Raw genomic sequence first — 14,666 nt, 5'->3', positions numbered from 1 at the left:
TGACCAAGAATAACAAAGCAGGAATCTTTCAGGGAAGACCAATGTGTAGGAAGGGGGGGCAGGGCATCTTGGAAGTTTGTCAAGTAGATGAGGTATCTGGAAGGGGGCAGGGGCCTTTCCAGACCCTCAGATCATGCAAACAGAGGGCTGAGTTCTCCCTCACCACAATGCGAGCTCTACCAGTGGTAGTTACTGTGCGTCAGACGCAGGAAGCATTAGGAATTCCAAGCTCCCTAGCAAGAGGGTTCCTTTCCCACCTCCCTCGGGGTGAGTGGTTACCTCTCTATTAAAAACACGAGCAGCAATTCAGGTGTGATTCTGTCATTTTTTATCATGGCCCTGAACTCCCAGAATTGTTGTTGCTGTCAAGGGGCAGAGGTAAGCCCTAGGTTTGAGATTCCAGATCATCTTTGAAAGGATGCAACCAATACATTTGTTTCCACCACGAGACGCTTAATTCCCTTTCATCTGCAGCTTTCCTTCCTCTTCTCTTCCTCCTCCGTGGAGAATCGTACCGATTAATCACTGGAGGCAGACAACCACTAGAGCTCACGATCCCTACCTCTCCCTTCGTGATGTGAATGAGGAGAGCTCAGCGCTGGGAACGGCACCGTGGAAACGGCTCTGGGGCAGAGGCGGCAGTCTGGACACCGTCCCAGCCTCCCCAACCCGTCTCACTGGCACCTGACACCCAGAGGGCCTGCCGGGGTGACGTCAGATGATGTGTTGAGTCAACAGAGCCCCAGGAGAGCCCTGGTTGGAGTCCCACGGCAGCCGGCTGCAGCCAGCACCCCAGGAAGGGAGTGTCTGCCACCGGCTGCAGCCGCCACCTGGCCTCCTGGGAGACCTGGCAGGAAGGGGAAAGCCGGGCAGGAATCACACTCACAGATGCTCTCCCTATCCCAGCCTCTGCCGCCTTCTCCTGCTTTGCTGTATGTGGCTCTCCAAAGTGGAGGTTTGGGAATGTGCTTCTGTGGCCCATACCCCACGTGGTCCACACCCCATCGTGCCAGGTAGAACAATGCATTCTTGTCTCCCCTGAGAGCTGTACACCTGGAAATGGCCTGGGATACACTTCCAGGAGGGAACGGTGACTCAAAGCCCTCCCTGCATCACCCACAGCCCTTCTCACCTGTGCCTCATCCAGAGCAGTGAGCCTGGGTGATCAGAGGGAGCCCTCCAGGGTGAGGATAAACAGCTCAGGAATGGGACCATTGTGGGGGGCCACTGGAGCCCCCCAGGAGGGGATCTGTTCATGAGCAGTGAGCCACCACCAAGGGTTCAGAGCAGACTCAAAGAGCTGAATTGTAGAAAGCACAGGAAAAAACTCCAGGTACTATTACAGATTTTTAAAACGATTATGCTCTGGAAGCTTTGGTGTGACAGGGTCCCAGCGAGGCGTGATCTTGATTTGGTTATCACACTGATTTTCCACTTCATTTTCGGCCACATTTTCTCCTGTTCAGGGCTCCTCAGAGACTTCTGAGTTTGGAGGTTCAGGGTGCAAAATGGGTATAGCTCCTCTCAGACGCTGGAACAGGGAGGCAGGCCACCCTGGAGGAGAGGGGAACCACGAGAACGTTTTGAGACCCCTCAGAATACAGATTCCTAAAACCTGACTTTTGGGGAGTTAGAAGTGCCCCGAAGTGATTTGAGAGACAGAGAAATCTATGTACCCACGCTTCATTTATGAGTTTCGTCAGATGATCAAAGTGTCCTGGGATTCAAGAAAGTTGAAGAACTACTTCTTCCCCAGTTTTTAGGAAGTTTCCTCAAGAGCTAGAATAATAAATTGTCAACAACCAGGAATTTCAAGAGGGACTGGAAGCAGTCGGAAGCAAGCAGTGTCCGAATCCTGGGCACAGTGGGGGAGCCCGCTGCGGAGTTCCCTGGCCAGCACAGGGCGGGGATGTTGCAGGTGGAAGCTCTGAGGACGGAGGCCTCCCTGGAAGAGGCATGCTTCCAGGGCCTTGCAGCCACTGGACCCTCCCCACACACTATCTCATCAGGGTAAATTCCAAGTTTACCCTCACGTGAGATCTGCTGTTTTACTTCATAGCGATACCCGTGTATACCGGCTTTGCCAGACAATTGGCATGAACGATGCTGTGTTACAAACAGTCATCTGGAAGGGATCAAGGTTAGAATGACCTTTCTGAAATCTCGAACTCTAGTCCTGATCTAAGAACATGTTGAGACATGCTCAGGCAGGATGGGCTGGGGGGTCTCCTGCCCAGGAATATTCTGGCCCCATCCTGCGGCCAGTGCCAGGAAGCCTTTCCCCTGCTCACTGGGCAACTCGGCATCAGCTGAGAGTATGAAAGTCCCTCGGGTCTCCTGTTGAATTGGTGTCCTTCCCTTATTTCCTTCTAGGAAATGACAGTAGTCACCATGCTGACTCAGTAAGGAGCCCAGGGTGGCCTCATTTCCTCCTCCTCCCCCTCCCTCCCCTTCCAAATGCAAAGTGCCACGTCTTGGCCTTCCACTACCCGCTCCACCCTATACACCCTTGGCAGCTGGCCGAGGGAGCCCTGCTGGGGAGGAGGGTGGACACGGAGAGGCAGCCCAAGGCAGACACACCTGTGACCTCAGGCACCCACCTCACCTGGTGCGACTGTGTGCTTTTTCCTGTCGCCCATACAAACAGTCTTCTCCCCAACGTTCCACAGGGATGAGGTCACCGTCGGAAACCTCCTGGAATGGAGCAAGGCCCTGGGCTGTGGCCTGAAGACCTGAGTCATGGCTGTGGACCTGCTTCTGGGGTGGGGGGTAGATCCTCAGCCACACACTTCACCTCTCAGAGCCTGCACTTCCTCCACCGAAAATGAGGTTCTGAGACGTTTGTCCCCCAAGGTCATGCCCATTCTTACCACCTATGATTCTCATGCTGGCCCATCCCAGACTATCACATTCAGCAGAGTTCATCTCCACAGCACCAAACAATGCCTGCTGCTTTTGTGATTCCACAAATACTGATAATTAGAGGGACTGAGGCTGCTAACATTTCCCTTTCATTGACAAATTCTTAGCAAATTGTTTTTCCGAAACCATTGTACACGGGAAAAGTTCTGTTGCAGAATTTCTCTCTCTCACAAAGCAGCAGAGGGGCCTCCCCTGTGTCTCCCCGGGACTGCTTTCTAAGTGACAGCATCAAGACGCACATCTGCTGTTGTCTTTTGCTCAAGCGAAGTATCTAGGGTAACGTTTTGGGTCCATGATGTAGAACTCCGATCTCCAGGCAAGCATGAAGAAGGAACGGGGCAGACAGCAGAAGCTGGGACCGCACTGTCAGAGTTGGGACTGATCTAAAATTAGCCCCTGTGAGATTCTCGTTTCCTTCCCCTCCACCACCATTTCTGTTTTGTTTTGTTAGTTCCCGTGTAAATACCCATATGCTAGAGCCAACTATTTAATAACTAGGTGCAGAATGTTATTGGGTATACAAAGCCCTATAAGACTGGATATTTTCTGGATTCCTTTTAGGAGAATAACCTTGGAAAAATTCCTGAAAGTTTTTTTTAAAATAGAAATAATTTTTCACCTTCCATATTACCATGATGCTTTGACTCCAAGATCACTCAGATATTTTCCAACATATTTTGAACAGTTTCAATGACATAAGATCATAAAACAGATTCTTAGAGCCTAGAACCAAAATCTGCAGCCTGAAACCTTACTCCAGATTAAAATATGAATTGAGAGTGAGCTCAGCTAGGGCCAGGGCCATTCAGCTATAAAGGGGCCAGAGTCCAGAAACTCCCACTGAGAGAGGGGGTCCTGCAGGGCAGGGCTGGAGTGGGGTGGGGAGGACACCAGGCGGGTGTGAAACTTGTCTTTTAGGAACATTCAGAGCAAGATCTCAAAGCAGCTGGCTGGAAAGGAGCAGCAGAGCTCAGGAGAGCTGGCCTGGCTGGCGGCTGCATAAACGCCTGGTACTCGGGGACGAGGCATCATTCCAGGGCGTTTCTGCATGAGGCTGACCTTGGCTGCAGGGAGAGTCATTCCTATCAGAGACCAAGCAGGGGGCTGGGGACTCAGAAGGAAGGGAATTTGCCCTTCCATAGAAGGGAGCTGTGAGACAGAGGACGGAGGCACTGGGACCGCATGACCATAAAGAATGGGAACTAAAAATTAGACGTTTCCTATCTGTGAAACAGGGAGTTGGATTAAATAAATGGTATGGTTCCAAAACCTGTCCAACCACCCGCGTCACCTGGGGAACGTCACACAGCTCACATCCCCAGGGTCCTCCTGGTCCCATCGGTCAGGATCTTGTGGTCCTATGGGCACATGCGTTCTCAATGCTCCCAGGTGACTTTTGGCCCAGCCAGGTTTGGGAACTGAAGCCTGAGAAGCATCCTAACTGTCTCTGTGGCTCAGATGCTCTACTCAGCACGTTGGGTTAGACTCAGTGGGGGCAGGGACTGAGGACCGCCCAGACAAGAGTTTAGAGCAAAACCGTCTCGCAGGGAGTGAGGACGCTAGCAGATACATAAACCTAGCATCTTCGATTAAGCCAGCTATTCGACGTTTGCAAAAAGTAAAAATGCCACCCATTTTTTGTTTTAAAAAATATAGATTGGTGAGAAGTTACTTTTAAAAAAATGAGGATCCCAAAGAGCTTTGGTTTCTGTGGGTCACATGAATCAATATTCACCATAGTAGAATTTTTTTTTTTTTTAGAGACAGGTCTTTCTGTCACCCAGACTGGAGTCCAGTGGTGCAGTTTTGGCTCATTGCAGCCTCAACCTCTCAGACTTAAGCAATCCTCCCTCCTCAGCCTCCTGAGTAGCTGGGGCCAAGGGCACATGCCACCATGCCCAGCTAATTTTTTATTTTTTGTAGAAATGGGGGTCTCACTATGTTTCCCAGGCTGATCTTGAACTCCTGGGCTCCCAGCTCCTCCCTTCTCGGCCCCCCAAAGTGCTGGGATTACAGGCCTAAGCCACCAAACCCAGCCTATATTAGAAATTAAAACAGAAAATTTTAAACATTAATTCCCTTATAAATGACAACCATAAACTTATTAAACACCCTATTTTTCAAGAGTGTAAAGGGGTGCTGAAGCTGAAATGTTTGTCTACCGCAGCAGTTCTCAAAGAGAAGCTGAGCATGGGATGGGGTGTTGGTGGGGCTGCCCTGAGGACAGGCTTGTTTCAGAGAAGTATTGGGCAGTTGGGGCTGTGGGAAGTAGAACAGTTCAGGTTGAATGGATCATTCTGGAATGTGTCCACCAACAGAATATGGAGAATGGTAGAATGGTCTTGAAGATGACCTCGCTACTCCCACCTTGGGCTGGGGGGAAAGAGAAGAAATGGCTGAAGGCCCAGGCAGGCCCGCTCTGCGTAGGGTATTCCTGCCTCTGTGCAAATGAAACAGCAGCCTGCAGTGGGTTATACAGGAAGTGGACTCTTGGGCCTAAGTGGTACTGATACCTAATGTCACCCTGGGCCAGGTGCTGTTCAATGAACTGACGTGTGGCACCTGGAGCTTGTCTTGGGGTGTCCAGCTTTTTCCAATTTCTTACGTCTCCAGGTGATGAGAAACCAGGGACTGGCCTCCACGCCCTCAGGAACAGCTTCCAGAGTGCATCGTGGCTGACTGTGGCTGGCTGACTGTGGCTGGGGGCGCTGGGATGGCTATGGCCAGGACTGCCTGGAGGAGATCCCAACTTGTCAGAGAGGGCTCGGCTGGGATTTCTCACCTCCACGCTGGGCCTGTGTGGAGGGGCCGCAGGGTGGAGTCAGCCAGGGGTGAGCTGCAGCTTGAACTTCAGGTGTGTCACACTCCTGTCCCCAGGCAAGGCAGCAGCTAGAGCCGGCTCTGAGCTTCCGACCAGCAGGGTCTTCTCCCGGAGACGTCACCTGCTATCAATGGCAGCTGCCCATACTGAATACGGGCCCTATAGTTCAGTGTCCCAGGGTGCTTTGCTTCTTACCTCTTACTCATCACACAAAGCCCACGGGCAGCTCAGATGTTCAAAGAATGAACCAAGCCTCTGTGCGGACTCCTCTGAGGCCACATAGCTGGCGAGTGGTGACTTAGGGTCCAGCCCAGGTTTCTGTCCCCAGAGCTTAGCTCCTTCCATGGTGCTGGCCAGTCCTTATCCTGGTTTGGGAGTGGAGGCTGGAAACTGTATCATTGGGGGCAGGAAACAAGGGCATTCAGCTGGGGTTCTGAAGGGGCTTTTCCCAGGGGTGTGGGCAGGGTTTCAGGAGTCATTACCACCCAGGCCTGGAGGGACCAGGGGAAGAGGAGTCCTGGAGGGAAGGCAGGCAGGAGGGGCCAGCTGGGGCCCTAAGGATACTGCCCCTCTCTTCCCCGGCTCCCCCAGCCTCCTGCAGTTGCCTGCACTGCCCAGAGCCACTCTGGAGTCAGGGGGCCAGGCACTCAGCTCCAGCAGCCCTGGAGGTAGGGCTCTGGAATGAGGGGTGGGAGAAGGTAAAACCTGCAGGGGATAGGGGCCATGCGGGGAGAGGGTGTAGGAGCCAGGCCAGAGGGCACATGAGAAACAAAGAGCCAAAACATTAAAGCAGTGGGTTTGCTCCTTGAGAAAAGAGAATCTTAAGCAGACATCAGAGGCTGGGTTCTGGGGCACCTGCCTGGCCTGAACTTGTGCCGCCCGGGGTCTCGTGCCGTCCAGGGTCTCCGCCTGCCTGCTGGTTGCCTCCCTCTGTGTGCCACAGCTACTCAGCACAGTTACTGCTGTGCCTCTCTGGCTGTGGCACTTTCGTTGGGCACCTCCCTGGGCCACCGTTCCCCCTCAAGACGCTCGCCATCCTCCCCCCAAAGTAGGGAACAACACCCGGCCCCTCACTCTGATGAGTGGTAGGAGGTTTCAAAACCCCGTATAAGCAAAGCCTCCCTCCAGTGTCAATGGAAAGGTTGCTCTTCTCACTTCATGCCTCTTGAAACAACAGTCAGCAGAATACATTCTTTCCTTCTTGTCCTCCCAGACCTTATGCATAAAGAAGGCAGGAATGAGGCTCTAGCTCATTCCATTTATGCAGTGGAGGGGCCGGACTGCACCAGATAGGCATCTGGTCTACCTGGTTTATTTTTACCAAGGCAAGGGGTGGATTTGTCCCAGAGCCCGTGGCAACTTAGTGGTAAAACCAGACCTAGAGCTTGGGGCTTCTGAGAGCCAGGCCTCCGTTTCCACCCAGCATAGCTGTTCTGCGTCCAGCAGGGCTCAGTTCCCTTTGGTGGCACCTCTGTTCTCCTCCTCCTCCTCCTCTCCAGCGCCTGCCAGCGGGGCCAGGCCCTGTGAAGTCACCAGCCCATGGCTCCCTGGTGTCTGGAGCCCCTTTCGTGGTGTTCTGTGTGGCTGCCAGGAGCGGTTTCTGCTCCTTCACTGGGCCTGTTCACTAGGCCTGGCTGCCACCCTGGGAGAATCAAAGGCATTGTTCACTGCAGAGACTGGCGGTGTCCTAAACAAAGTCCTTAAGGAGCAGGAGAAGGGAGGAGGTGCCTTCTCAGAAGGAACAGAAAGGGGGCACCTGTCTGTCCTTTGGCCAGAGCCTTCTTGGGTGACTGTTGCCATGGCCCAGTCCTGCCTGGGCCCTTAGGAGAGGCCCCTGGGCTGAGGCAGATCTGTGTCCTCCTCCAGGATCGGGGCCCAGCTGTTTCCTGGGGTTTCTGAGCCACCTTCCCACCTCCACCCTCAGGCCTTCTCCTCTTCCCTGAGCTCCCCCTGCTTTCCTGGTTCTCGACTTTATTGCATGATGGTGTTGGGGTTGCTTTTTTGGTTTTGTCCCTATTTCTCCCACAGACTACAGGGACTTACTCTAATCCATCTTAGCACCCCCTTCCTCAACACCCCCAGCATACGTAGCCCATGGAAGCTGTCCAGGAGCTATTCATTTACTGATCAGACCCAAGGTTGACTTCGGCAGCTGACCTTGTGATTAAGAAATACATTGGTCTATTTAAAAGTAATGGGGGGCCAGGCCTGGCAGTTCACACCTATATTCCCAGCACTTTGGGAGGCTGAGGCAGGAGGTGACTTGATACCAGGAGTTCAAGACCAGCCTGGGCAACATAGTAAGATGCCATCTCTACAGATAAAACAATTAGCTGGTGTAACGGTATTTGCCTGGAGTCCCGGCTACTCAGGAGGCTGAGGGGGGAGGATCGCTTGAGCCCAGGAGTTTGAGGCTGCGGTGAGCCGTGATCACACCATTGTACCCCAGCCTGGGCCACAGAGTGAGACCTTGTCTCAAAAAAAGTAATGAGGGATTGTGTCAGCATTGCCAGTTTCCCTTTTATTTATGAATAGTGATACCAACACTGAAAAAAAGTTTAGGAATCATTCTTACTACCCACCTTACCTGACTTCCACAAGACAGTTGTTTCTCTACTGATTGAATAGCATAAACGTGAGTAGAAGTCACTTCTTTGTTGGTCTACCCTTCCTGGCTGGCATGGAAGAAAAACCTCTTTGGAGGAAGCCTGTCCCTCCCTACCTGGGGCTGTCCCACCTTAGGAAGCACATGGGGTCCCAAGCTCACTCCGCCTCTGTGCCCCTCTCTTCTGTGGCACCTCTTCTTTCCCTCTGCAGTCACCCAGTGTCATCCAAGCTCTCCTTCCCGTTGGCCGGTGAAGCCCCACTTCTGGGAGAGTAATTCATACAGCTGAAATGTAATTTTAAGTCTTTAGGTTCTTTCTCTCGGTGATACCCCAGTTTGATTGTGGCAGAAGGTGTCTGGGTTATAGAGTCAGGACAGTGGAGCTGAGGTGTGGTCCCTGCCGTTTATTCGCTAAAGGAACATGGATAAGTAACTGAACTTTCTCCAGCCACCAGTTTCTTCGTCTGTGAGGGGCAGATGGAGCCAGAGTGTGTAAGCCCTCCGTAAACAGGGTGGCATCATGCAAAAAAAAAAAAAAAAGTGTTGACACTGCAAGACTCTACCCCCTCTTAAAAACATTTCAGGTATCAGTCAACAGATAGGGCGTATGTTTGGTTCCAGGAAGGTTCACTCCCCGTGCCCCTAAACTATACACATATCCCTAATGCACACACTGTGAGTCTTAGCATTTCACCTGTCCCTTCCCCTAAAAGTTTCTCTTCCCCCTCCGTAGTCCGGAGTGTCACCTGTTTTCCCCACAGGAGTCACCAGCTCTGGAAGGAACAGGAAGGAGCAGGAAGGCCAGGTGGAAAGATGGGAGCAGCTTCTGAACTTGGAAAGATTGCAATGATAGAGAATCATTCTGCCCCACCAGAAATGAGGTGTTCCCACCCCCAGATGAACAGTCCCCCTTCTCATCTTGGCCCCAGAAGTTCACTCCTGCATCCTGCCACCTCTCTCACCTCCGTTGGGACTGGGTTAGGATCATTCCGGTACTCACATGGGGGTGGCCTGCAAGGGGACAGGGCCGTGGGAGGTGCAGACGCCGTGGTTTGTGTTCTTAAGAGCTCTCGGCGGGGTGTGGGGAGGGGCTTGGTCAAGTTGCATTCTCTTTAAACTATTTACTCGAAAGATGAACATTCTGTACCCAAAGAACTAGCGAGGACTTTTCATGGGCTGTGAACATCCCTTGCACAACAGTGACTAAGCTTCATCCCTGAAGAATGTTGGAAGTGGAAAAGCTTCTCGAAGAGAGCGAGGGACAGGAGAGCTCAGGAAGGCATAGCCATGGCCCTGGCTCTAGTGGGAGACAGGACAGAGGTCCTGGTCCTGGTCCTCGTGGGAGACACCCCTGCACAGAACTGGGGGGCGCGTTGGGGCAGGCAGGGCAGGGGGCAGGTCGGTGCTTAAATACGGCCTTCGCCAGCCTCTTGGCTCAAAAGCAAAATAGTGGCTGAAAAGAAGTAATTTTCTGAATGGATAATCCATTCCCATGATAGAAAGTCTGAAAAATCAAAAAGGGGATATGATGAAAGTTCTCCCTGCCAGTTGTTCCCTTCCCGGAGACAGCCAGTGTTTCCAGATCCTGCCAGAGATAGTCCAGGCAAAATCAGACAGGCAGAATATAGATACTCTTTCCTTTTTTGGAAACTACAAATGGTATCGTTCGATACAGATGGCTCTGCAGTTGGCTTTCTTCACTTACCGCTCCATCTCGGAGATGAAAGGAACGAGGATCCCTGTCATGTTCCGAGAGGAATGGCGGCTGCCTCTGCCTGCAGGTGGGCCATGATTTATCTAACCTCTTCTTGATGAGCCTCTGCGTCTCCAGGCTCTGCTTTTAAAAGCACCACGGTAATGAATAAGCCGTACACTCGACACTTAGCAATTACACAGATAAGTCTATGGAAGAAAGCCCCAGAAATGGAATGACTGGGTCCAGGAACATGCGCATTTGTGGTTTTGATAGGTGGTGTCAAGATAGGCACCACAGAGTACCTGTTTCCTCTGGGCCTTTGCCCAGTGGCTGCATGGGTGCTGTTTGGGCTCATTTTGTTGTGTTGTGTTTTATTTTGTGAGACAGGGTCTTGCTGTGTCACCCAGGCTGGAGTGCAGTGGTGCGATCCTAGCTCACTGCAGCCTTGAACTCCTGGGCTCAAGCGATCTCGCCATGTAGCTGAGACTCCAGGCATATGTCACCATATCTGGCCAATTTTTTTTTTTTTTGAATAGAGACAAGGTCTTGCCATGTTGCCCTAGATGGTCTCAAACTCCTGGGCTCAAGCAATCCTCCTCCCTCAGCCTCCCAAAGTGCTGGGGCTACAGGCATGCGCCACCGCACCTGGCCAGGGCTAGTTTTGGTCATGCCCTGCTCAGGGATGGACATAGCCACTTTTCAGCATTGTCCCTGGAGGAGGCGTTAGAGCTCTCTGTGGCTGGCCCCTTCCTTTACACACGAAGACCCCAGCCCCCCAGAGGGGTTTGCCGGCAGGACTGTCACAGGTCATGAGGATGTGGGGGGTGGCACAGGTTTTTGAACCTAAAACGCCCCCCAACACATCCTATTCAGCTCTGCCCCATCGGGTCCCTGCACATACCTACAGGAAGCAGGGGCACAGCCCCCAGAAAGTGCCACTGAAAGGGCCCTGTGTCCAGTGGGGGAAGGGGCTGGGAGAGGATGAGAACATTCCCTCTTGACTCTCAGGAGAGGAGATAGCCTGTCCTAGGTGCATTGTGGGGACGAGGACGGGTCCCTCCAGGGGACTCTGCAGGAACCACTGAAGGATGTGACTCTGGGGTCTAAGGGCCCAGGCAGTGCCCTACACTACACACAAAACAGCACACAAGGCTTCCTTGCTCTGCCCCTGCAGATCCCCCTGAGAGGCCCCGGGCAGGCCTCCCCGAGCCCTGGCTACTGTCTCCATTTCTCAGTGGCAAGCAGCTGGAGCCTGGCCCTGAGAAGGGTCTGGATGGTCCAGCAGCCCTTTCGTGGTCCTGCCTGCTGACACACCCCCATCTCTGAAGAGCTGCTAAACCACATCAGGACCTTCCCACACTTCCTCTTCCCTCTCCTTCCTCCCCGCCCCACCTCAAAGCAGGGCTTTCTTCTCCAGACCTTTGGGGAAAAAGATTCTATTTTTCTTTTCTTTCTTTTTTTTTTTTTTTTTTTTTTTTTGAGAGAGTCTCACTCTGTCACCCAGGCTGGAATGGAATGCAGTGGCACAATCTCAGCTCACTGGGTTCAAGCGATTCTCCTGCATCAGCCTCTGGAGTGACTGGGACTACAGGTGCGCGCCACTACGCCTGGCTAATATTTGTATTTTTAGTAGAGATGGGGTCTTGCCATGTTGGCCAGGCTGGTTTTGAACTCCTAACCTCAGGGGGTCCACCCACTTCAGCCTCTCGAAATGCTGAGATTATAGGCATGAGCCGCTGCACATGGCCTCTATTTTTCAAAAGAGTTTGGGGCTTTGTTGTGAGGGCCTTTTACATTTTAAGTTTCGGGTGCTAACCATCTCCTCCTGCTTCCACCCAGAGCTGCCTCCCAAGTGCCAGCCCGGGGCTTCCAGAGGGCTTTCCACTCACACTGCTCAGTCTCCTGAAGGGACTCCCTGGAAAAGGGGGCTCCTTCTCTAATAGGTGACTTCCTAAACCTCCCCCGGACACACAAAACAAAACATGAGCCCCACTCCACAGAGAGGGAGAACAGATTCACCCTGACCTTCAGCCGATCCTCTCACTGTTCTTTGTGTTCCTTGCCTGGTGGCAGCAGGCATTTGTCAGACCCCTTGGCTCAGGACAGCACTGGGTGCCCTGGGGCCCAGAGGGCGTGGCAGAACCCCCGTCCCCAAGACAGATGGTAGATCTTCGTGGGGTGAGGGGACTTACATACTTTTATGTTTGGTTTGAACGTTTAACAGTCTGTCATTAAGTGGTAACATACAGGACAGTGAAAAGGCTTTATGAGTTCAGTGACACGAGGGACAGGAGGACAGGTCCTTCCCCATGAGGACGGAGCAGGAGGGGCACAGGTGGGTCTGGGAGCTGTGAGGAGGAGGAACCCAGCAGAGGTGCCTGGGGAGAGTGAACCAGGCCTGCGGCTCTGTGGGTGACCAAGCCTCATCCAGACCAGAAGCAGTGACTGGTGGCTCTTGGGCCTGATAAAAGGAAAACATCTGCCGAATTACATTTAAAGGAGTTTGATTGAGCAATGAACGATTCGCAAATCGAGCAGCCTTCTGAGCCAGAGTAGACTCAGAGACCCCAGCTCAGCCATGTGGTGGAAGAAGATTTATGGACAGAAAAAGGAAAGTGACCACAGAAAGCGGAAGTAAGGCACAGAAACACCTGGGTTGGTTACAGCTCAGCATTTGTCTTATTTGAACACAGTTGGAACAGTTGGCTACATGTGATTGCCAAAACTCTGGCTGGCACAAGTGTAGGCTACGATCTGTTTACACCTCCACCTGTTACAGTTCACAATGTACAGAAAACCCTTTAGACCAAGCTTAAAATATTTAAGGAGGCAGCTCTAGGCTAAATGTAATTTAATAGGCCACGTTCACTGACATCTTTCGTTTGACTTGTGTAATTCAAAATTTATTTTTAAAATTTTATTTTTCTACCTGTAAGATGTAAGATATCAGAGGGTGAGTGCGGTGGCTCATGCCTGCAATCCCAGCACTTTGGGAGGCCGAGGCAGGCGGATCACTTGAGGTCAGGAGTTCGAGAGCAGCCTGCTCAACATGGTGAAACCCCGTGTCTACTAAAAATATTTTTTAAAAATTAGTCAGGCCTGGTGGCAGGTGCCTGTAATCCCAGCTACTCGGGATGCTAAGGCAGGAGAATCGCTTGAACCCGGGAGGCAGAGGTTGCAGTGAGCTGAGATTACACCACAGCACTCCAGCCTGGGCAACAAGAGCGAAAACTCTGTCTCAAAAAAAAAAAAAAAAAAAAAGATTTGAGATATCAGACCCAAAGCCAAATTCTGCTTCTCTTAGAACACAATCCATGCATTGCATCAGTCTCCTCAGGCTGGTATAACAAAATGCCACCGACTGAGTGGCTTAAAACAACTAAAATTTAGCCCTGTCCTGAAGGCCAGAAGTTCAAAATCGAGGTGTTGGCAGCGCCACGCTCCCTCTGAAACCTGTAGGGGAGGATTCTTCTTTGCCTCGCCCTGGCTTCTGGGTTTGCCAGCAATCCCTAGCACGCCTTGGCTGCAGCTGCATTGCTCTGATTGCTGCCTCTGCCAGCACGAGGACTTCCCTCTGGGTATCAGTTTCTGTGTCTCTTCTCCTCTTCTTATAAGGACACCAGTCATATTGCATTAGGGCCTACCCTAGTCCAGCAAAATCTCATCTAGACTTGGTTGATCTGAAAAGACCCTGTTTCCAAATAAGGTCACATTCACAGGTCACATTCTGCCTGTGCACTGTGCCATGATTTATTTAACCTCTTCTTGACAAGCCTCTGCATCTCCAGCTCTGCTTTCAAAAGCACCATGGTAATGAATTAGGCGTACACTCGCCACTTAGCAATTACATAAATAAGTCTATGGAAGAAATAGACTTGTTTCTGTTAGTTAGAAATAAGTCAAAGTGGACAACCTTTAACTCCCAGAAGATTCATGTCTCCAGTCTTCCTACAATCCTCCACTAACACCATTGCCCCTCCCATTATTTGCCCCCTCCCTTTCCCTGACCATCTAAATCTGTTTCACTCTTTAGACCCCATTCCAGTCCCACCCTTTCCCTGAAGTCTTCTTGGGTATTTGTCTTCACAGTGAAGTCTTGCTACTGGGAACTTACAGTGGTGATGTTTATGTTGCACGTTTTGGTAGGAATAGCACATCCATCCCTTCCCCTCCCCCTCCTCAGGTACATGGTCCCATGGCTTCTGCAGCATTGGCCTGCATCTCTGCTGCACACTTTCTGAACTTCCGCATGTTTTACCTCAATAAATAAGGCACCACTGCGTTTGCTCTTGGCACCATGCTGGGGAAAGAAGGAGAGGAGATCAAACGATGTTTGGCTGAATGGAGGAAAACGGCATCTGGAGGGTGTGTGTAAAAATTCACCAAATAACTCGGGACTGTGTGAGAACCCCGTTCCCAATGAGGGGATGCTGCCCACAGCTGAGGGTGGATAGTGAGGCATTTCTGGACGCAGCTGATTCTAAGAGACTAGAAATTGGTTTTTAAAGCTTTTCCTCAACATTCAGAATAATATGGCTTCTTGCCATTTGAGATTTTGGGCACCAGGAATGGTGAGAGCCTCCCTCTGCCATGGTCGGACCTCTGACCACCTCCAATGTCCG

General features: G+C 51.8%; 1 protein-coding gene across 10 annotated transcripts in view; it reads left to right on the top strand.

The window, feature by feature from the left end:
- The window catches only part of PRKAG2 (protein kinase AMP-activated non-catalytic subunit gamma 2), a 333,499-nt gene that overhangs the window by 202,085 nt on the left and 116,748 nt on the right, over positions 1-14,666 (top strand). The gene's annotated exons all lie outside the window — the stretch shown is intronic.

This window comes from Hylobates moloch, unplaced genomic scaffold (assembly GCF_009828535.3).
Source record: "Hylobates moloch isolate HMO894 unplaced genomic scaffold, HMol_V3 SCAFFOLD_1, whole genome shotgun sequence".
NCBI lineage: Eukaryota > Metazoa > Chordata > Mammalia > Primates > Hylobatidae > Hylobates > Hylobates moloch.
This window is presented reverse-complemented; position numbering and strand designations above follow the sequence as displayed.